Raw genomic sequence first — 22,140 nt, 5'->3', positions numbered from 1 at the left:
GCGATATCACTCTTACTTCGGAAGACTTCTCTCCATTGAGAATGGCATGTTGCGTTCTGTTATCAAGAGACTATTCAATCCAATCACACAATTGGTCTGATAGTCCATATGCTCTTACTTTGTTCATTAAACGACTGTGGGCAACTGTATCGAACGCCTTGCCATACTGAATAGGAAGGTGTCCAGGTCCATGTAAACCACACTTATTAGACCTCTGATGACGTATGCTGCTCCCGTCTGGGGATACGTTGTGGCCACACGTTGCGCCATCTGCAGCTCATACAGAACAAAGTACTCAGAATCATAAGCAATGCACCGCGTTACATACGCACCGCGGATCTTCACCGGGAATATCGGCTAGATACCCTCCTGCAGGTATTCCAAATACTCTCCACACGACTGTGCAGAAACACGAGACGCTCTCGTAACCCGTTTATTCTTTCTCTGGGGAACTACGACCACAACATAGAGGGAAACGTAATATACCAAAGAGACTATTAGCAAGGAACTAAACACATATGGTCCATAGCACGCTAACCCAACAGTACTAGAGAGCACCTGCAACACAGCTACTACTGGCAACCTCAGATGCTCGACCCGCCGATAAACAGGCAATCGCAGGGAAGCCGTTCTGGCAACAAGCAAACCAGCCACACACACACCCTACTCTGTGAGCTGATCTATGGCCGATGGCCCACTAATGTATGACGACCTCGGACTGTTACAGGCACGCAGCCGCTGCAGCAGGCCCTACAAAAGGAACCCGAAACGATAAAGGTAACGATGCACGATACCTCGCACTAGCATAATCTCACCTTGCATGCACTGTCGCAGTTAGGAAGCCGCTACTGCCCTTACTACCCGTCCTACCGTCCTACTGTCGCAGAGGTTTTTTTTTTTCTTTGGCGCTTGCCTTGGCACTTTTTTCCCTCTGCCCTTACAAACCGCTACCCTTCGATCGCTTTCGTCCACTTTCTGTTTCCTGATGGACCATGTCAATGAGTAATCCTACCCAGACGCATGGACAACATCACAGCCCGCATCCTTTGACTCCTGGTTCGCAAACTAACATGTTATACGGAGGTGACAGTGGAACTTTTGGTTTGGTCACCACGTCGGTGTAGGCGTGAAGGGGTCCCATCCTTTGCAACACTACCCTAGTATGTCTCCCTCAACGATACAAATTCCAGCTCATACTTGAGCCCATTGCTGTTCCCCTTCTTAGGTCTGAAACTCAGAGAAAGTAAACTAGCAGGCTGTGAAATTACTATATACAATATGCGCACACCTGACAAATGGCGAGATTTCACAATGGCAAGTAGATATCAATGTGGGATGTATATGATTAATATATCATCTACACGCCTGAGGTACTGGCAGGGTGAACACCATTTCGCTCATTACGAAGGTGTAGTCCAGTATTGGAGAGCCTTGGCAATACTGCTGCGGGTTTAGAAAGGGGAGTAGCGTGATATGGAATTTGTGTGAGGGCGGGAGGAGTGGTATGGGGCGGGGAGACGTACTAGGGTAGCCCGTGCAGCGCCAGTGTTTCGTAAAGGATAGTGTATCTGCCTAGGATGCAGGAGAATTTGGTTCGAATCCCAGTAGCCGACCAAATTTTAATTCATTGCTTTCGCCTACATCATTATCCAATCATTATTGATCGGACCCTCGCACAGGCGAGACAAATGGCGAAGAAACGGAAACAATTTCAAATTATCTTACTGTAAAACTGAAGTCATATGGCGTTGTCGACTCTGAGACCATCCTAGTGTTTGTTCAGTCGTTTAATTGCAAGGCACAGTGGCGTCATTAAAAAAAAGGTCGGAGATAATTTTTAATGCTTTTGTCTCTCTAAGGATATATCTGTCGCTTATTATCACAAACAGCAGTGGAGAAAGTTCATCTTCCAAATTTAAGTTTCTCAAAAATACTTCTCGAATCTAAATGTTCATTTTATCTTCGCTCATTACTAAAAGTGATGCTTTAAGACAACAGAGCTGTGAAGTTGTTATAAGTAGCTTCGTTACTGTGAAGAGAAGGCACAGATTTATAAGTCAGTAAGATTGTTTGAATCACTTACTTTAATGTTTATTGTTCGTGAAACTATTGTATGCGAATATCTATATAATTATAACCTAAAGTCTCTTGCCGTCTATCTGTCTGTACGTTCAGACTAATCTCCGGAATTATTGTAGGAATTCCGATACGGTTTCCGCTAACAGCGTGCCTCCGTAGGTCAGAGGTCAGCGCGACTGATTGCTATGCCGAGGATTCGGGTTCGATTCTCGGTCATGCCACGGATTTTTCGTTTATAAGAGGACTGGAAATGAGATGCAATCACTATCGTGATACCAATTGAGGAGGTACTTGAGTGTGAAGTAGTGGTTCCAAGGTCTGGGAAACTGACAACGGCAGAGAGAGCGGAGTGCTGACCGCACGCCCCTCCATGCCGCATCCAATGACGCAATTAGCAGAGAGCGACACGGGGGCCGGTTGACACTGAATAGCCAGTGAGGAAGCTTCCAGTACTAGAAAGCCTGATTCACGAGTGTGCACAATTTATTACCGCTACGCCAGACAGGTCTGTCCATAAATATTTAGTGCTACCTGTCCGAAGCCGGATGTGTCACTCGATACATATAAGTGGAACTTGCTTAGTTGTTACATTCCACTTGTTATCTTGCACTTAAATAACAAACGTCTTTCATTTAATTACAAGATGTTATTTTTAATCCATTTCTGCATGGACATAGCATTTTGCTCTTTTTTATGAAAAATGTAATTGTTGATAGAAGTTGTAGTAGCTCAAAAGTAAAACTCCTTATGCATGCTGCACATTGCGTTTCTTTATTTGACTTGCGCACACAAACGCGTTTCATCTTAGTTACAAGGCATTTACAGTGAGCACCCTGAAATATTACACGATTTTTGCATTTGAACACATGGGTTACTGTCTGCACATATATGTTATAGATTTAGAACAGTCCCTGAAATATTTTTAATAAGATGCAGAAGTACTTACAGATCAGCGTCTGTTTTATTATTTGTAAGCCAAACACCTTTCTCTCATGTGGCAAACTAGTTGAAAGTTTGCAGTTTTCCTTCCGGTCACTGTTTCCGAGACATAGCACTGACATGTTCTACCTCCTGGAGGACCCCCTTACTACGGATCAATTGGAATGAAAGTAAATCTAATCTAATCTAAGAGCCATTTTCTCTGTCTATGGTGCCATTTGTTTCCGTTTCTCAGTTTCTGCTTTCAATTATTTTTTCTTTGACAATATGTGTGCTGATGTAAGTTCTCTCTCTCTCTCTCTCTGTGTGTGTGTGTGTGTGTGTGTGTGTATCCCTTTAACTTTATTATTTATCTGTTTGTTTATTTTCACACACACACACACACACACACACACACACACACACACACACATACACACACACACACACATACAGAAAAAGAGAGAGAGAGATAGTTTACATTAGCACGAACATAGTCAAAGGAAAAACCAACTGAAAGCAAAAGGTGAGATAGTTAGCAACACTTACAGAAACAAAAGATATCCTAGACACAGAAAATGTCAGTTACAGTGCTATATTTCGAAAACACTGACCAGAAGGAAAACTCCAAAAGTTTCAATGGGTCTGCCACATGATAGAAAGCTGATCTGTAAGTACTTTTCCGTCTTATTAAACAATTTCAATGAACTGTTTTAAATGTATAACCTATATGTGCAAACGATAACCCGTATGTCCAAACTAAAAGACTCGTGCAACATTTCAGGACACCCCACTGAAGATAAAATATAACTAAGGCGAAACGCGTCTCGCTGCACAAGTTAAATAAAAAATCTTAATGTGCAGTACGCAAAAGGTGTTTTTCTTTGGAACTACTGCAGTTTATATACAGCTGCTGCAGAAATGGTCACCACAAGAAAACAGTTCATAGTTATGTTAAGAAATCGTTTTGAGTACCTTCATCATTTCAGTTGTTTTAATTTATTAAATCATAACTTGTATCGTAAATACTGACAGCAAATAGTAACCCTTAAATGTGTTATAGACTTTCAATTCGAAGACAGGCTTAAAAGGCTACTTTTGCGCTTTTTGTCCCGAAACGTCTCCTAGAGGGCCGGCACTGTAAATTCAGCGATAGTGTCAATAGATCCTAAATATCCCCCTGTTTTTGAAATATGAACATTGCTTTGTATCTTTATTTATTATGTATTTTATTGTGATAGGTTTCAGTGGTCCCCTCTACAGCGAACGATGGTCATACAACAAACAGCACTCAAAGCCGTGAAATGGCGAAGCCCAGTTCATTTGGTTAATAGGCTGCACCAGATGCATCACACATAAGTTTACGGACGCTGAAGTTTTCGATCACTTTCTGGTTTTGATTTCCGTTGGTCATGAGACGACCGTTCGTCATAGGGGTTCTGATGACGGTGCAATGGATCACTAAAACCAGTTACAATCAAATAAATAATATATACAGAGGCGCATTGATGGTGTTAATCTTTTCTTCACGTACAGGGTGTTAGCGGTATGAGAGCAGATATTGTGATCATTAGTACCTTAATATGTACCCACTTCAGTCCGTTAGTTGCTTTTCTCTGCATCTAACAGTTTTCCCACAAATACGTCTCATAATTTACTACCTGATATTTTCTGCACGGTCGTAGCTGCACCACTAGGTGGACTAGGCCTGCCAGTATAGACTAACCATTTTGCATCCACGCGTCCATGCGTCTACACTTCAACACCTGACCTGGTGCTCAGGGGAAAGTAAGCTCTAATGGCTTGCTCTTGCCACAAGTACTTGGATGTACTAACCAAATTAAAAAATATGCTACTTCTAACAGCTGTAATTATTAGTCGCAAATGAAGTACAGTAAATACCGATGTAGTGCTGTTCAGCACATTGTCGTCAGACACTAGTAAAAATATCTGCCCTTATACCCCGAACACGCTGTATGTTTATCAGCTGTTGCCCATTATCCATTTGTAGAGGAAAAATATGAAAATTACATACGCGCTGTCGACAGTGTATGTAAGTGTGATGAGAGCGTGTGGAGTTCTGTTTGTCATGTGGATGACGACGAGAGAACGAAAGGGGAAGATGAAACCCGATGTCGGCATGTAGCTGCTGTTCTCCAGTAGCACAGAGGGCACTGCTGAGATTAATGCCCGCAACGGTCCGGTTACATACATTTTTTGCTCCCCTGTAAAGTCTTACATCAGATGTAAACAAAAAACGTGTTAAATACAAACTGTGGTGGGAGAAAGGCGGCAAGCGAAGAAAAATCTTTTATTATCGTTGTGCAAAAATCCTGATTCGTGTCGTCAACTAATAACTTCTGAGCCACCATCCAGCTTCCAGTTCCGGAGAAAGCCGCACTCGAAAGGGTGATGAACATGCGTTGTTACAGAACCAATGCCGGCCCCGGTGGTCTAGCGGTTCTAGGCGCTCATTCCGGAACCGCGCGACTGCTACGGTCGCAGGTTCGAATCCTGCCTCGGGCATGGATGTGTGTGATGTCCTTAGGTTAGTTACGTTTAAGTAGTTATAAGTTCTAGGGGACTGATGACCTCAGATGTTAAGTCCCATAGTGCTCAGAGCCATTTGAACCATTTTTTGCAGAGCCAATAAAAAAAAACAAGCTTTAAAATGTATTCGTCAGTCTGTTTTGTAGTCTTTTGGGACTGCCGTATTGATGATTGCGCCAGATAGGACAGTTACTTCGAATAGTAATGCCTGTAACTACCTTTAAAGAATATATCATTTTATTTGTTCTCAGTAGTTCATTTCCCTTATGAACCAAATGAGATTATTTTGTTTCCTACTTAGCCAAATTCGCAGTTTTAATTAATGATCGCTGGGTGCAATTATGAAATTTATTTTTTTCTACAGGGTGTTACAAAAAGGTACGGCCAAACTTTCAGGAAACATTCCTCACACACAAATAAAGAAAAGTTGTTATGTGGACATGTGTCCGGAAACGCTTAATTTCTATGTGAGAGTTCATTTTAGTTTCGTCAGTATGTACTGTACTTCCTCGATTCACCGCCAGTTGGCCCAATTGAAGGAAGGTAATGTTGACTTCGGTGCTTGTGTTGACATGCGACTCATTGCTCTACAGCACTAGCATCAAGCACATCAGTACGAGGCATCAACAGGTTAGTGTTCAACACGAACGTGGTTTTGCACTCAGTGCAATGTTTACAAATGCGGAGTTGGCAGATGCCCATTTGATATATGGATTAGCACGGGGCAATAGCCGTGGTGCGGTACGTTTGTATCGAAACAGATAACCAGAACGAAGGTGTCCCGACAGGAAGACGTTCGAAGCAATTGATCGGCGTCTTAGGGAGCACGGAACATTCCAGCTTATGACTAGCGACTGGGGAAGACCTAAAACGACGAGGACACCTGCAATGGACGAGGCAATTCTTCGTGCAGTTGACGATAAGCCTAATGTCAGCGTCAGAGAAGCTGCTGCTGTACAAGGTAACGTTGACCACGTCACTGTATGGAGAGTGCTACGGGAGAACCAGTTGTTTCCGTACCATGTACAGCGTGTGCAGGCAATATCAGCAGCTGATTGGCCTCCACGGGTACACTTCGGCGAATGGTTCATCCAACAATGTGTCAATCCTCATTTCAGTGCAAATGTTCTCTTTACGGATGAGGCTTCATTCCAACGTGATAAAATTGTAAATTTTCACAATCAACATGTGTGGCTGACGAGAATCTGCACGCAATTGTGCAATCACTTCATCAACACAGATTTTCTGTGAACGTTTGGGCAGGCATCGTTGGTGACGTCTTGATTGGGCCCCATGTTCTTCCACCTACGCTCAATGCAGCACGTTATCATGATTTCATACGGGATACTCTACCTGAGCTGCTAGAGCATGTGCCTTTACAAGTACGACACAACATGTGGTTCATGCACGATGCAGCTCCTGCACATTTCAGTCGAAGTGTTCGTACGCTTCTCAACAACGGATTCGGTGACCGATGGATTGGTAGAGGCGGACCAATTCCATGGCCTCCACGCTCTCCTGACCTCAACCCTCTTGACTTTCAATTATGGGGGCATTTGAAACCTCTTGTCTACGCAACCCCGGTACCAAATGTAGAGACTCTTCGTGCTCGTATTGTGGACGGCTGTGATACAATACGCCATTCTCCAGGGCTGCATCAGCGCATCAGGGATTCCATGCAACGGAGGGTGTATGTATGTATCCTCGCTAACGGAGGACATTTTGAACATTTCCTGTAACAAAGTGTTTGAAGTCAGGCTGGTACGTTCTGTTGCTGTGTGTTTCCATTCCATGATTAATGTGATTTGAAGAGAAGTAATAAAATGAGCTCTAACGTGGAAAGTAAGCGTTTTCGGACACATGTCCACATAACATATTTTCTTTCTTTGTGTGTGAGGAATGTTTCCTGAAAGTTTGGCCGTTCCTTTTTGTAACACCCTGTATAGTTTAACAGTTAATATTCTTTAAAGTCCAGGTACGTCCGGAAATGTCCAACTTTATTCACGTTATCAGGTATGTATTCTATGGCCCCTGTCATGATATTATGTTGATTGATTAGTATTTCCAGAGTCAAATTATTTAAAAGCTTTAGTATTCCAATTCGACCTCAGGTTATAAACTTTACAGTAACTTTTACTAGAAAAGGGTACCGCTGCATATATCATCAGTGCAATGTTACGTACCCTCGGTATTGAAGCCCTATGGTAACGCTTGGACTTTAATTGAGAACAATGTCAGCGAAAATTTCCTCCGCCACTAGGATTCGGAACGCCTACCTCCGAGTCTAGCGCAGTGGCACAAGCTTGTGGTAGAGGCATCGACTACAGAGGCCGTTGGCCTGTAGCGACTGTCACGCCGCTCACTCGCCCAGGTGCGCGTCAGTCAGGTAGGCTCAGACATCTCCGCAGCCGTGTCCTAATGCGGTGCACGCGCCGTGAATCAGCTGAACACGCGAGACGCAGCCGCTGCCTCTGCCGGCTGTCAGCTGTTGCTGTGGCGATGACAACAGTGGAGCCCCCCGCCGGCGCGCCAGCTGCACACAAACAACACCTGACGCTCGCGGCCGGCGCTTTGTGCACGCGCGCCCGCTCGCCCTCTCGTGCTGTCTCTGCTCGCTGCGCACACCACCCGAGTCCGCACTGGGGGAGCCACCGAGAGGCTGGCGCCACTCCCTTCTGCGTCCGTCAGAACTACGAGAGGCACCGGTACCCATACTTGCATTGATTACCGAGAGCGCCACAAGACTTATTACCACGTTCCCCGTCTGAAAACAGTTTTTCGTTTATACAGGGTGCTCGAATTAATATAACAACAAAACAAATATATTTGTGGTTGATTGATTGATTTTTTTTTTTTTGGGGGGGGGGGGGGGGGGGGAACCAAACAGTGAGGTCATTGGTTTCATCGGACTAGGAAAGGATGGGGAAGTAAGTCTGCCGTGCCCTTTCAAGGGAACCATCCCGGGACTTACTTGCAGCGATTTAGGGAAATCACGGATAACCTAAATCTGGACGGCCAGACGGCAGACGCGGGTTTGAACCGTCTTACTCCCGACTGCAAGTCCAGTGTGCTAACCACTGCGCCACATCGCTCGGTACATACACTAAAGAGCCGAAGAATCTGGTTCACCTGTCTAATATTGTGTAGGGACCATGCAAGCACGCAGAAGTGCCGCAACACGACATGGACTCGACTAATGTCTGGAGTAGTGCTGGAGGGAATTTGACACCGTGAATACTGCCGGGCTGTCCACAATCCGTAAGAGTACGAGGGGGTGCATATATCTCCTAAACAGCACGTTGCAAGGCATCCCAGATATGCTCAATATGTCCATGTGTGGGGAGTTTGGTGTCCAGCGGAAGTGTATAAAGTCAGAAAGCGTTCCTGGAGCCACTCTGTAGCAATTCTGGACGTGTGGGGTGTCGCACTGTCCTGCTCGAATTTCCCTAGACCGTCGGAATCCGCAATGGATATGAATTGATGTAGTTGATGAGAAAGGATGCTTACGTACATGTCACCTGTTAGAGTCGTACCTAGACGTATCAGGGGTCCCAAATGACTCCAACTGCACACGCCCGACACCGTTACACAGCCTCCACCAGCTTGAACAGTCGCCTGCTGAAATGCAGGGCCCATGGATTTATGTGGTTGTCTCCATACCCGTACAGGTCCATCCGCTCGATACAATTTGAAACGAGACTCGTCCGAGCAGGCAACATGTTTCCAGTAATGAACAGTCCAGTGTCACTGTTGATGGGCCCATGCGAGGCGTAAAACTTTGAGTCGTGCAGTCATCAAGGGTACACGAGTGGGCCTTCGGCTCCCAAAGCCCATATCGATGAGTGTTGTTGAATGGTTAGCACGCTGACACTTGTCGATGACCCAGCATTGAAATCTGCACGCCGGCCGGAGTGGCCGTGCGGTTCTAGGCGCTACAGTCTGGAGCCGAACGACCGCTACGGTCGCAGGTTCGAATCCTGCCTCGGGCATGGATGTGTGTGATGTCCTTAGGTTAGTTAGGTTTAATTAGTTCTAAGTTCTAGGCGACTGATAACCACAGAAGTTAAGTCGCATAGTGCTCAGAGCCATTTGTACCATTTTGTTTGAAATCTGCACCAATTTGCAGAAGCACGTTGAACGATTGTCTTCAGTCGTCGTTGGTCCCGTTCTTGCAGGACCTTTTTTCCGTCCCATCGATCTCGCAGATTTGATGTTTTACCGGACTCCTCTTATTCACGGCGCGCTCATGAATTAATCGCACGGGGTAACCCCCACTTCATCGCTACCTCGGAGATACTGCGTCCCATTGCTCGTGAACCGACTATAACAACACGTTCAGATTCACTTAAATCTTGATGACTTCCCATTGCAGCAGCGGTAACCGATCTAACAATTTCGACAGCCCCGTAATCTGCCTACTTACATATCTCTCTATTTGAATACGCATGCCTTCACCAGTTTCTTTGGCGATTCAGGGTTCTTGTGCCTTCCAGACTTTTCCATAACTGCAATTGTATCAAATCTGAACGGTGGTCTACCTCTACTATGAAAGAATTCCTGAATCGAGTGATGAAAACATATTTCGGTAAGGAACGAACGCTCTCTCAGTCGGCTTGAAATGTTGAGGAACACTTTTTTAGTATCGCTGACATAAGCTCTTGTGTCGGTTTCGCCGAGTGGGAATGTGTACTGACATAATAAGAATCTTTGGGCACATGTGAATCCACGAGGTACTCGATCTCGTGCTCAGCAACAGGGACTTATTGATAATGTGTGTATTTTCATTCTCGGTGATAGATTGATTGCACCGTACATTCTCCCATTCTACCTCAATGGACGGAGATACGGAATCTTCATGGGATGTGTGTTGCCAGAATTGCTGGAGGATGTACCTCGGAAGGTTAGACAAAGGATGCACTACCAGCACAATTGATCGCCAGCCCAATTTATCAATACTGGGAGAAAACACCTGAGAGCCACCTTCGAGAATCGTTGGATCGGCGGAGGTGGTCCTGTGCCCTGGCCACTCAGGTCACCTGACCTCATGTGTCTGGATTTCCTCCTCTTAGGACACATGAAACGGTTGGTGTATGAAATCGTTGTGGAAGCAGAAGACGACCTCATCGCTAGATTTACCGTCACTTGTGGTACCATTGCGCACATGTCAGGAGTCTTTGAATGGGCACAACAGTCAATGGTCAGACGATGTACTGCGTGCATACAGTTCAATGGTCGCGCATTCAATCAGTTCCTGTTAATGCAGTTGCTGTAATTAGCATGACAAACTACATTCTGTGTGAATGGCCCCTAGCATCAGAAATTTCCATCAGGGAAAATATGTGCTATAACTATGTTTATTTGTTTTAATGTTTCTACCTCCTGTACTAATTAGAATGAATAGTTTTGGGACACTCTGTATACACAAAGTTTCCCTGTAACTTCGAGGGGTTGTAGAGGATGTGTTGAGGAACAAACAGAGGATAGGAACCCATGTCCAGAAAAGTTATCCAACGACGTTAAAGAGCGTCGAACTTAATAGGCGCCAGCGCCTGCCACTTTGTCACCCTTTCGGCAGCAAACGTGACTTCGTACGCTGACGTATCGTAGGCGGAACGCCACGCAATGCTGTTTGTTATACAGTGATCGCTACTGATTACCACGATTGCCAGTGGACAAGTTGGAGCTAAGTGATATGTATATATATGCATGTATTTATGTATGTTAACCGGGGACCTAGAAACGACGGAGAGGCTCCGTCCCCGCCGCAGCCGCAGTGGTCCACAACCCCACAACGACTACTGCAGTCCACTTCACCCATCCACCTCCCCACACCGAACCCAGGTTACTGTGCGGTTCGGCCCCCGGTGGACCCCCTAGGGAACGTCTCACACCATACGATTGTAACCCCTACGTTTGCGTGGTAGAGTAATAGTAGTGTACGCGTACGTGGAGAACTTCTTTGCGCAGCAATCGCCGACATAGTGTAACTGAGGCGGAATAAGGGGAACCAGCCCGCATTCGCTGAGGCAGATGGAAAACCACCTAAAAACCATCCACAGACTGGTCGGTTCACCGGACGTCGACACAAATCCGCCGGGCGGATTCGTGCCGGGGACCAGGCGCTCCTTCCCGACCGGAAAGCCGTGCATTAGATACTGGTTTTCATCCACAGTAATTTTTTTTCATGGAAGTGTGTACAATCTCCACTGCTTTTCGGAATTCTCTCATGTTTCATGGATTGCCAGAGTCGGTGGTTTGCCCGCTCCTTGGGTGAAAACAACCTACCTACGGTTGAGAGTAGTACTGCAAACACGGCAAAAGTCGCCTATATGCATCACATGTATTTGATGGAGTTAAGTTATTTAAATGACACACATAGGGGGAAGTTTTGACGCCTTATGGTTTTGTGAGAATATATTAAAGCATTGCTGTGTGCATATTTATGGGTATAATGTAAACTGTTTCTTTTGTAAAATGAGAGTATGAAATGAAATGTCTTATATTTATGTATCATGTTGAAACCGGTATGTATTTATTACATTTCTACCGGTAAGATTTGAAATAAATTTACCTCGATACAGACTCTCGGTGAACCTCAAAGTTTTTATTTCTTCTCCATGGATTTTAATACCTACTCCGAATTTTTCTTTTGTTTCCTTTACTGCTTGTTCAATATACAGATTGAATAACATCGGGGAGAGGCTACAACCCTGTCTCACTCCCTTCCCAACCATTGCTTCCCTTTATGTCCCTCGACTCTTATAACTGCCATCTGGTTTCTGTACAAATTGTAAATAGCCTTTCGCTCCCTGTCTTTTACCCCTGCCACCTTCAGAATTCGAAAGAGAGTATTCCAGTTATCATTGTCAAAAGCTTTCTCTAAGTCTACAAATGCTAGAAACGTAGGTTTGCCTTTCCTTAATTTTTCTTCTAAGATAAGTCGTAAGGTCAGTATTGCCTCACGTTTTCCAATATTTATACGGAATCCAAACTGATCTTCCCCGAGGTCGGCTTCTACCAGTTTTTCCATTCGTCTGTAAAGAATTCGTGTTAGTATTTTGCAACTGTGACTTATTAAACTGATAGTTCGGTAATTCTCACATCTGTCAGCACCTGCTTTCTTTGGGATTGGAATTATTATATTCTTCGTGAAATCTGAGAGTATTTCGCCTGCCTCATACATCTTGCTCACCAGATGGTAGAGTTTTGTCAGGACTGGCTCTCCCAAGGCCGTCAGTAGTTCTAATGGAATGTTGTCTACTCCCGGGGCCTTGTTTCGACTTAGGTCTTTCAGTGCTCTGTCAAACTCTTCACGCCGTATCATATCTCCCATTTCATCTTCATTTACATCCTCTTCCATTTCCACAATTATGTCCTGAAGAACATCGCCCTTGTGCGACCCTCTATATACTCCTTCCACCTTCCTGGTTTGCCCTCTTTGCTTAGAACTGGGTTTCCGTCAGAGCTCTTGATATTCATACAAGTGGTTCTCTTTTCTTCAAAGGTATCTCTAATTTTCCTGTAGGCAGTATCTATCTTACCCCTAGTGAGATAAGCCTCTACACCCTTACACTTGTCCTCTAGCCCATCCCTGCTTAGCCATTTTGCACTTCCTGTCGATCTCATTTTTGAGACGTTTGTATTCCTTTTTGCCTGCTTCATTTACTGCATTTCTATATTTTCTCCTTTCATCAATTAAATTCAATATTTCTTCTGTTACCCAAGGATTTCTGCTAGCCCTAATCATTTTACCTACTTGATCCTCTGCTGCCTTCACTACTTCATCCCTCAGAGCTACTCATTCTTCTTCTACTGTATTTCTTTCCCCCATTCCTTTCAATTGTTCCCTTTGCTCTCCCTGAAACTCTGTACAACCTCTGGTTTAGACAGTTTATCCATGTCCCATCTCTTTAAATTCCCACCTTTTTGCAGTTTCTTCAGTTTTAGTCTACAGTTCGTAACCAATAGATTGTGGTCAGAGTCCACATCTGCCCCTGGAAATGTCTTACAATTTAAAACCTGATTCCTAAATCCCATGACTATTAAATTTTCATCTCCCTTCACTATCTAAATAATTTCTTTTATCTCCTCATACATTTCTTCAATTTCTTCGTCATCTGCAGAGCTAGTTGGCATATAAGCTTGTACTACTGTAGTAGGCGTGGGATTCGTGTCTATCTTGGCCACAACACTGTATTCACTATGCTGTTTGTCGTAGCTTACCCGCACTCCTATTTTTTATTCATTATTAAACCTACTCCTGCATTACTCCTATTTGATTTTGTATTTATAACTCTGTATTCACCTAACCAAAAGTCTTGTTCCTCCTGCCACCGAACTTTACTAATTCACACTACATCTAGCTTTAACCTATCCATTTTCCTTTTTAAATTTTCTAACCTACCTGCCCGATTAAGGGATCTGACATTCCACGCTCCGATCCGTAGAAGTTTTCTTTCTTTAGATAACGACGTCTCCTTGAGTAGTCCCCGCCTGGAGATCAGAATGGGGGACTATTTTACCTCCGGAATATTTTACCCAAGAGGACGCCGTCATCATTTAACCATACAGTAAAGCTGCATGCCCTCGGGAAAAATGACTAGTTTCCTCTTGCTTTCAGCCGTTCGCAGTACCAGCACAGCAAGACCGTTTTGGTTAGTGTTACAAGACCAGATCAGTCAATCATCCAGACTGTTGCCCCTGAAACTACTGAAAAGGCTGCTGCCCCTCTTCAGGAACCACACGTTTGTCTGGCCTCTCAACAGATATCCCTACGTTGTGGTTGCACCTACGGTACGGCCATCTGTATCGCTGAGGCACGCAAGCCTCCCCACCAACGGCAAGGTCCATGGTTCATGGGGGGAGGAAAAGAATTGTATTGATATTTAAAGTTTGTTGGAAGTCGGGAAAGTGCTGTGATTACTAAACACTGGTTGAGAATAATCTGGATAATTTGCGCTCCGGTTCAAGAAAACCTATATGTTATACACTCCTGGAAATGGAAAAAAGAACACATTGACACCGGTGTGTCAGACCCACCATACTTGCTCCGGACACTGCGAGAGGGCTGTACAAGCAATGATCACACGCACGGCACAGCGGACACACCAGGAACCGCGGTGTTGGCCGTCGAATGGCGCTAGCTGCGCAGCATTTGTGCACCGCCGCCGTCAGTGTCAGCCAGTTTGCCGTGGCATACGAAGCTCCATCGCAGTCTTTAACACTGGCAGCATGCCGCGACAGCGTGGACGTGAACCGTATGTGCAGTTGACGGACTTTGAGCGAGGGCGTATAGTGGGCATGCGGGAGGCCAGGTGGACGTACCGCCGAATTGCTCAACACGTGGGGCGTGAGGTCTCCACAGTACATCGATGTTGTCGCCAGTGGTCGGCGGAAGGTGCACGTGCCCGTCGACCTGGGACCGGACCGCAGCGACGCACGGATGCACGCCAAGACCGTAGGATCCTACGCAGTGCCGTAGGGGACCGCACCGCCACTTCCCAGCAAATTAGGGACACTGTTGCTCCTGAGGTATCGGTGAGGACCATTCGCAACCGTCTCCATGAAGCTGGGCTACGGTCCCGCACACCGTTAGGCCGTCTTCCGCTCACGCCCCAACATCGTGCAGCCCGCCTCCAGCGGTGTCGCGACAGGCGTGAATGGAGGGACGAATGGAGACGTGTCGTCTTCAGCGATGAGAGTCGCTTCTGCCTTGGTGCCAATGATGGTCGTAAGCGTGTTTGGCGCCGTGCAGGTGAGCGCCACAATCAGGACTGCATACGACCGAGGCACACAGGGCCAACACCCGGCTTCATGGGGTGGGGAGCGATCTCCTACACTGGCCGTACACCACTGGTGATCGTCGAGGGGACACTGAATAGTGCACGGTACATCCAAACCGTCATCGAACCCATCGTTCTACCATTCCTAGACCGGCAATGGAACTTGCTGTTCCAACAGGACAATGCACGTCCGCATGTATCCCGTGCCACCCAACGTGCTCTAGAAGGTGTAAGTCAACTACCCTGGCCAGCAAGATCTCCGGATCTGTCCCCCATTGAACATGTTTGGGACTGGATGAAGCGTCGTCTCACGCGGTCTGCACGTCCAGCACGAACGCTGGTCCAACTGAGGCGCCAGGTGGAAATGGCATGGCGAACCGTTCCACAGGACTACATCCAGCATCTCTACGATCGTCTCCATGGGAGAATAACAGCCTGCATTGCTGCGAAAGGTGGATATACACTGTACTAGTGCCGACATTGTGCATGCTCTGTTGCCTGTGTTTATGTGCCTGTGGTTCTGTCAGTGTGATCATGTGATGTATCTGACCCCAGGAATGTGTCAATAAAGTTTCCCCTTCCTGGGACAATGAATTCACGGTGTTCTTATTTCAATTTCCAGGAGTGTAGATGGATACTTTGTGCAAAATGTTTTTCTAGTAGCAATAGTAGTTAGAAGTAGTAGATTAAAACGTCGTGCCTCATGCGACATTTTTCACGCATCTCAGTGTCTACTACGTCGTATCTCCTGAAGTAGGTATTGTACAACGACGTAATTTTGCATGTATATTCGTTGATATATGTGGATACAGTCTGCAGAATGTGTTGCAAATAGTCAAATAGTGTTAGTATTAATGAGAAAATAAATTAAATGGTCAGCCTAATGCGGCAGTTTTTCTGCATGAACAGTGAAAATGTTGTAAACTCGAAACTTTCTTTTTGCCTTTCATCATTTTGTGAGCGGGGGGAAGGGGGTAGGGACGAGCTTTTAGCGAGCGAACTTTGTGAAAGTCTATGTGTAAAGTTTGTTGGAAGTTGCGAAGTACTCCCAGTCTCCAGTATTCGGTGAATATATTCTGGGTACTTGCACACAGTTAGCTACACTTCTATTTCACCTCCATCCTTGGTCGTTTGAGAGGTATGTGGTATTTTACCCCCACAGTGCTTCTTTCCAAACAGTAAGTGATACTGTTCCAAGTTTGGTTGAAATCGATCTAGTGGCTTACGAGGAGGTGTGGAACATACATACCTACACACACACACACACACACACACACACACACACACACACACACATATATATATATATATATATATATATATATATATATATATATATATATATATATACACTCCTGGAAATTGAAATAAGAACACCGTGAATTCATTGTCCCAGGAAGGGGAAACTTTATTGACACATTCCTGGGGTCAGATACATCACATGATCACACTAACAGAACCACAGGCACATAGACACAGGCAACAGATCATGCACAATGTCAAGCACTAGGACAGTGTATATCCACCTTTCGCAGCAATGCAGGCTGCTATTCTCCCATGGAGACGATCGTAGAGATGCTGGATGTAGTCCTGTGGAACGGCTTGCCATGCCATTTCCACCTGGCGCCTCAGTTGGACCAGCGTTCGTGCTGGACGTGCAGACCGCGTGAGACGACGCTTCATCCAGTCCCAAACATGCTCAATGGGGGACAGATCCGGAGATCTTGCTGGCCAGGGTAGTTGACTTACACTTTCTAGAACACGTTGGGTGGCACGGGATACATGCGGACGTGCATTGTCCTGTTGGAACAGAAAGTTCCCTTGCCGGTCTATGAATGGTAGAACGATGGGTTCGATGACGGTTTGGATGTACCGTGCACTATTCAGTGTCCCCTCGACGATCACCAGTGGTGTACGGCCAGTGTAGGACATCGCTCCCCACACCATGATGCCGGGTGTTGGCCCTGTGTGCCTCGGTCGTATGCAGTCCTGATTGTGGCGCTCACCTGCACGGCGCCAAACGCGCATACGACCATCATTGGCACCAAGGCAGAAGCGACTCTCATCGCTGTAGACGACACGTCTCCATTCGTCCCTCCATTCACGCCTGTCGCGACACCACTGGAGGCGGGCTGCACGATGTTGGGGCGTGAGCGGAAGACGGCCTAACGGTGTGCGGGACCGTAGCCCAGCTTCATGGAGACGGTTGCGAATGGTCCTCGCCGATATCCCAGGAGCAACAGTGTCCCTAATTTGCTGGGAAGTGGCGGTGCGGTCCCTTACGGCACTGCGTAGGATCCTACGGTCTTGGCGTGCATCCGTGCGTCGCTGCGGTCCGGTCCCAGGTCGACGGGCACGTGCACCTTCCGCCGACCACTGGCGACAACATCGATGTACTGTGGAGATCTCACGCCCCACGTGTTGAGCAATTCGGCGGTACGTCCACCCGGCCTCCCGCATGCCCACTATACGCCCTCGCTCAAAGTCCGTCAACTGCACATACGGTTCACGTCCACGCTGTCGCGGCATGCTACCAGTGTTAAAGACTGCGATGGAGCTCCGTATGCCACGGCAAACTGGCTGACACTGACGGCGGCGGTGCACAAATGCTGCGCAGCTAGCGCCATTCGACGGTCAACACCGCGGTTCCTGGTGTGTCCGCTGTGCCGTGCGTGTGATCATTGCTTGTACAGCCCTCTCGCAGTGTCCGGAGCAAGTATGGTGGGTCTGACACACCGGTGTCAATGTGTTCTTTTTTCCATTTCCAGGAGTATATATATATATATATATATATATATATATATATATATATATATATATTTGTAATTTATAGAGAACAGAGATTAGTTTCGGAGAAGCCTCATTGGGCATTCATATTCTGCTCCTAAAGCTTGCATCGCACTTTTATTGCGGGAACGGGTGGTTCGAGACGCTGATCGAGTACCTTTAGCTGTACAGTTCTTAGCACTACCTCCCTTCATCGTTAGGCTATTCCGAAGGACTCATTTGCGTACAGTATTACCCTTCCCTGATGAAACCTTACCACAGGTCGTTCACATTCTCTGAACCTTCGACACTAATTCATTGGCAGCCCTCTTTACAACTGCTCCCTCCTTGGTAGGGTGGAGCTCTCACACTTAACATGCACTGATCGAAGTGCAATGCACTGGCTGCTTTCTGCCGACTATCTTAGCACGCTGCAGTAACGCCAAGAACGCACAATGTCACGAATGATCATGGTTAATTAAACAGAGCAGCCATCAACAAAAATTTGGAATCAACTCACTGAACAATGCGGTGAATCAGCAGGTATCGGCGATCACTTGTCATTGCCTTTCTTCGCCTACAAATTGGCTGTCCCAACCTGTTATGACGGGGAGAACGAATCCACACAAGTAAAATCCTGAAAGAAGCAAAACTGACGATAAGTTTCTGGAGGACTGTTATAGGACCCAACTAAATCTTGTGAGGTTTCCCCTGTTTTGAAGGGTATTTATTTTGCAAAGTTTATGTTTACTGGAGCCCCGCAGATATTCGAAGTCAGTTCGCCACATTAGGCAGTGCTGCAAACTAAGACTGTAGCAAGTAAACCTGGTTCCCACGGAGACAAGATGTAGCGACCAGACCACGTGGCGCGGTGATGAATCACGAGGAGAGTGGGGAGGGGAACGAGAGCCTTCAGAAGAGATCTTACTCGGCAGTAAATACGTGGGAGAAGTGGTAGTGCACTGTGGTGAAATGCCGATTTCATTTTATTAAATATTAATGATTTAAGTCATTCTTTGGCATAAATGGTATTAGAGAAGCCTACGGGACACAAAAGCTTCAATACAATAGTAACACCGTGTAGTAAACTACTAAATTCGGAAAACAAATGAATATTACTGTAGATATTACTGTAGATATACGAATGGCTACGAAGCTGTACGATGTAAGCAAGAGATTCCGCCTGAGTGCTAGTCTCGACCGTCAGCGATACTATGTACTCGGAGCCTCTTCATAGTATGATATTCGGCTTTACTAAGCTCTCAGATTTTATCAACTTTTTGAGAGGAATTGTTTCATGGTACTAAACTTTCTAATTTCGGTGCTTGTAAATAAATGCATCGTAATGGCATTCCAGGACTAATGTCACACAAATTAGGTACCTGCACCACCACTTGGAATCACATGTCGCGTGCTTGCGTCTTCCGAAGAATCCAGTACACTACATTACGAGAGCTTCACAGAGAACAAGGCGGTTGCTGTGGCCGAGCGGTTCTAGGCACTTCAGTCCGGAACCGCGCTGCTGCTACGGTCACAGGTTCGAATCCTGCCTCGAGCATGGATGTGTGAGATGTACTTAGGTTAGTTAGGTTTAAGTAGTGCTAAGTCTAGGGGACTGATGACCTCAGATGTTAAGTCCCATAGTGCTTAGAGCCATTTGAACCATTTTTTCACAGAGGACATTTATGAGGAAATCCTACAATCCCACTCACTAAGACAACCAACGGAGGGCTCATCTACACTAGTGCAGACTCCAGTGGAAAGGCTTGACCAGTACACTACACGACACCTATACCACTTTTTACGGAATCGTGAGAAACTTGTATGGAGGATTGGGACTGCGAGGGCAGTTTGAAAGCTCAGGTTCAAGGAAGGAGATGCAGTGGTTATGAAAATGGACTCGTATTAGGGAGGAGCGGATTTCAAATCCTAGTTCGGCATCCAACTTAAGGTTTTCCGTAGCTTCCCCAAATCGATTAACGCGAATGTCGGGATGATTTCTCTGGAAAATTCTCAACCAGCTTTCTTCTCCAGTGCAGTACAATCTGAATTTTTGCTCCCTCTCTCTAATAACTTCGTACCCAGTGAGATCTTAAGTTCTAAACTTCCTTCCTTCCTTCCTTTCTTCCTTCCTTTACCGAAGCTCTGGGCTTCTGATCTGATACTTGTTCACTGATTCTCCAAGTTACATTTACCAACATTGCTGCGTCACAAATGTGTTTCAAAGGATAAATACTTCCATTTAAATCATTAATTATTAAAATGTTAGTTTTTTACAGTAATAAATTTTAGTCTGACGTTAAAATCAATTGAAAACCCGCCAGGTTAGCCGAGGCCGCTAATGCGCTGTTTCTTGGACTCGGGTAGGCGCACCGTCCCCGTATCGAATCCGCCCGGCTGATTAATGACGAGGGCCGATGTGCCAGCCAGCCTGGATGTGGTTTTTAGGCGGTTTTCCACATCCCACTACGTGAATACTGGGCTGGTCCCTACGTCCCACCTCAGTTACATGACTCGCAGACATTTGAAAACATTCGCACTATTTCATGGCTTACACTAGATGCAGACAGGGGGGGTATGGGGTGGTGACAAGAAGTGCATCCTAACATCGCCAATTCCATAGTAACAAGACTGACCCCACGTTGAAGTGAGACTAAGGGCCACGAAAATGATGATGATAATGCTGAAATCAATTGAATACTTTTATTATAACCATAAATGAATACATTTAATCATAACCATAAATCAATTACAGACCAAGTTAACAAATAAATACTGAACTGATTAAACTCATGTACGGAGCGCAAATATAGCTTACATGGGTTGCAATCATAAAAGTTTGTGTATGTTTTGTGCAGTTGATGCCCCAAAAAATATTTAAGGTAGGTCGTCTTTAAACACCACCAACAACTGCAGATGAAATAATGATTTATTCACTGCTATTTTCGAACGCCGATGATCATCAGGTAACATAAAATTATTTCGTCATATTACCAACAGCTGTAGAACATTGTCAAGGCCAGTAAGTTACGAAATACGGCAAGATAAACAGCTACACATTTCAAATATCTAGAAGAAATCCTCGTACCTACAGCAGAAGAATAGATCTCACAGAAGACTCGACTGCAAAAATGAAGACAGCTTACAGCTGAACGCAAGGCATATATAACAAGAAATGTATGTCCATTCGAACGAAGACCAGACACTACAACACGGTAGTAGCCAAGCCTGAAATATTGTATGCACATGAGACACTAACATTCCATACTAAAAGCGACATTGAAAGCACTCTGAAAGAAGAACGCAAAATCATGAGAAAAATTCTCGTATCAAAGCTGACAGAAGAACGATACAGATTACCCTCTACGAAAGCAACATAGAAGATGTCACACCTAGCGGCAGATGTCAGAAAGAGAAGGTCAAAGTTCTATGGGCAAATCAGCAGGTTACCACTAACAAGACAAAAGGACTCACCAACAGAATTCTGACATACATGCAAGGGGTCAAGTCAACAATATCATGTACCACGCACGTCAAACTTGACCTAGAAAAAACACAAATCGATTCAACAGAAACTGAATACACGAAGATATACAGAGAGAAGATTACACTCTACGAAAGCCACAATTTACATGAGATGAATGTTAGGTCAGAGAATGAAGTGTTAAATATATTTATACTTAATAATAAATAATAGTAACCAGTCACTAAATTTAATGTTTCTTAGCTTTGACGAGTTTCAGAAGCTTCGGTTAATTAAGTAGCTTTGCCTTGGGACCTGAAAGATATCAATAATTTAACAAACAGTTTAAATCTATATTTTTGACTGCTACCGATTTTGGTAGGTCAACAAAATGTCATGGTTTTTAGAACTTATGTGGCATACTTACAGTTAATTTGCGTAAGTATGTGCATTATTATTTCCTATAAGCGTTCTACTTGGCTTCCTTTCGCATATCTTTTCTAATCCAGTTCTTTGTTTTCCTCTTTCGATTAGTAATACCAAACATGCATCTCCCTATTGCTATTTGAGCCACTATAAATT

At 45.2% G+C, this 22,140-nt stretch overlaps 1 protein-coding gene across 1 annotated transcript in view; it reads right to left on the bottom strand.

The window, feature by feature from the left end:
* Positions 1-22,140, bottom strand: part of LOC126484995 (LIM/homeobox protein Lhx3) — a 211,324-nt gene that overhangs the window by 145,841 nt on the left and 43,343 nt on the right. The window lies entirely within an intron of this gene.

The sequence above is a fragment of the Schistocerca serialis genome, chromosome 6 (genome assembly GCF_023864345.2).
Source record: "Schistocerca serialis cubense isolate TAMUIC-IGC-003099 chromosome 6, iqSchSeri2.2, whole genome shotgun sequence".
Taxonomy (NCBI): Eukaryota; Metazoa; Arthropoda; class Insecta; order Orthoptera; family Acrididae; genus Schistocerca; species Schistocerca serialis.
The sequence above is the reverse complement of the archived record's forward strand: the minus strand, read 5'-3'. Positions and strand labels throughout refer to the sequence as shown.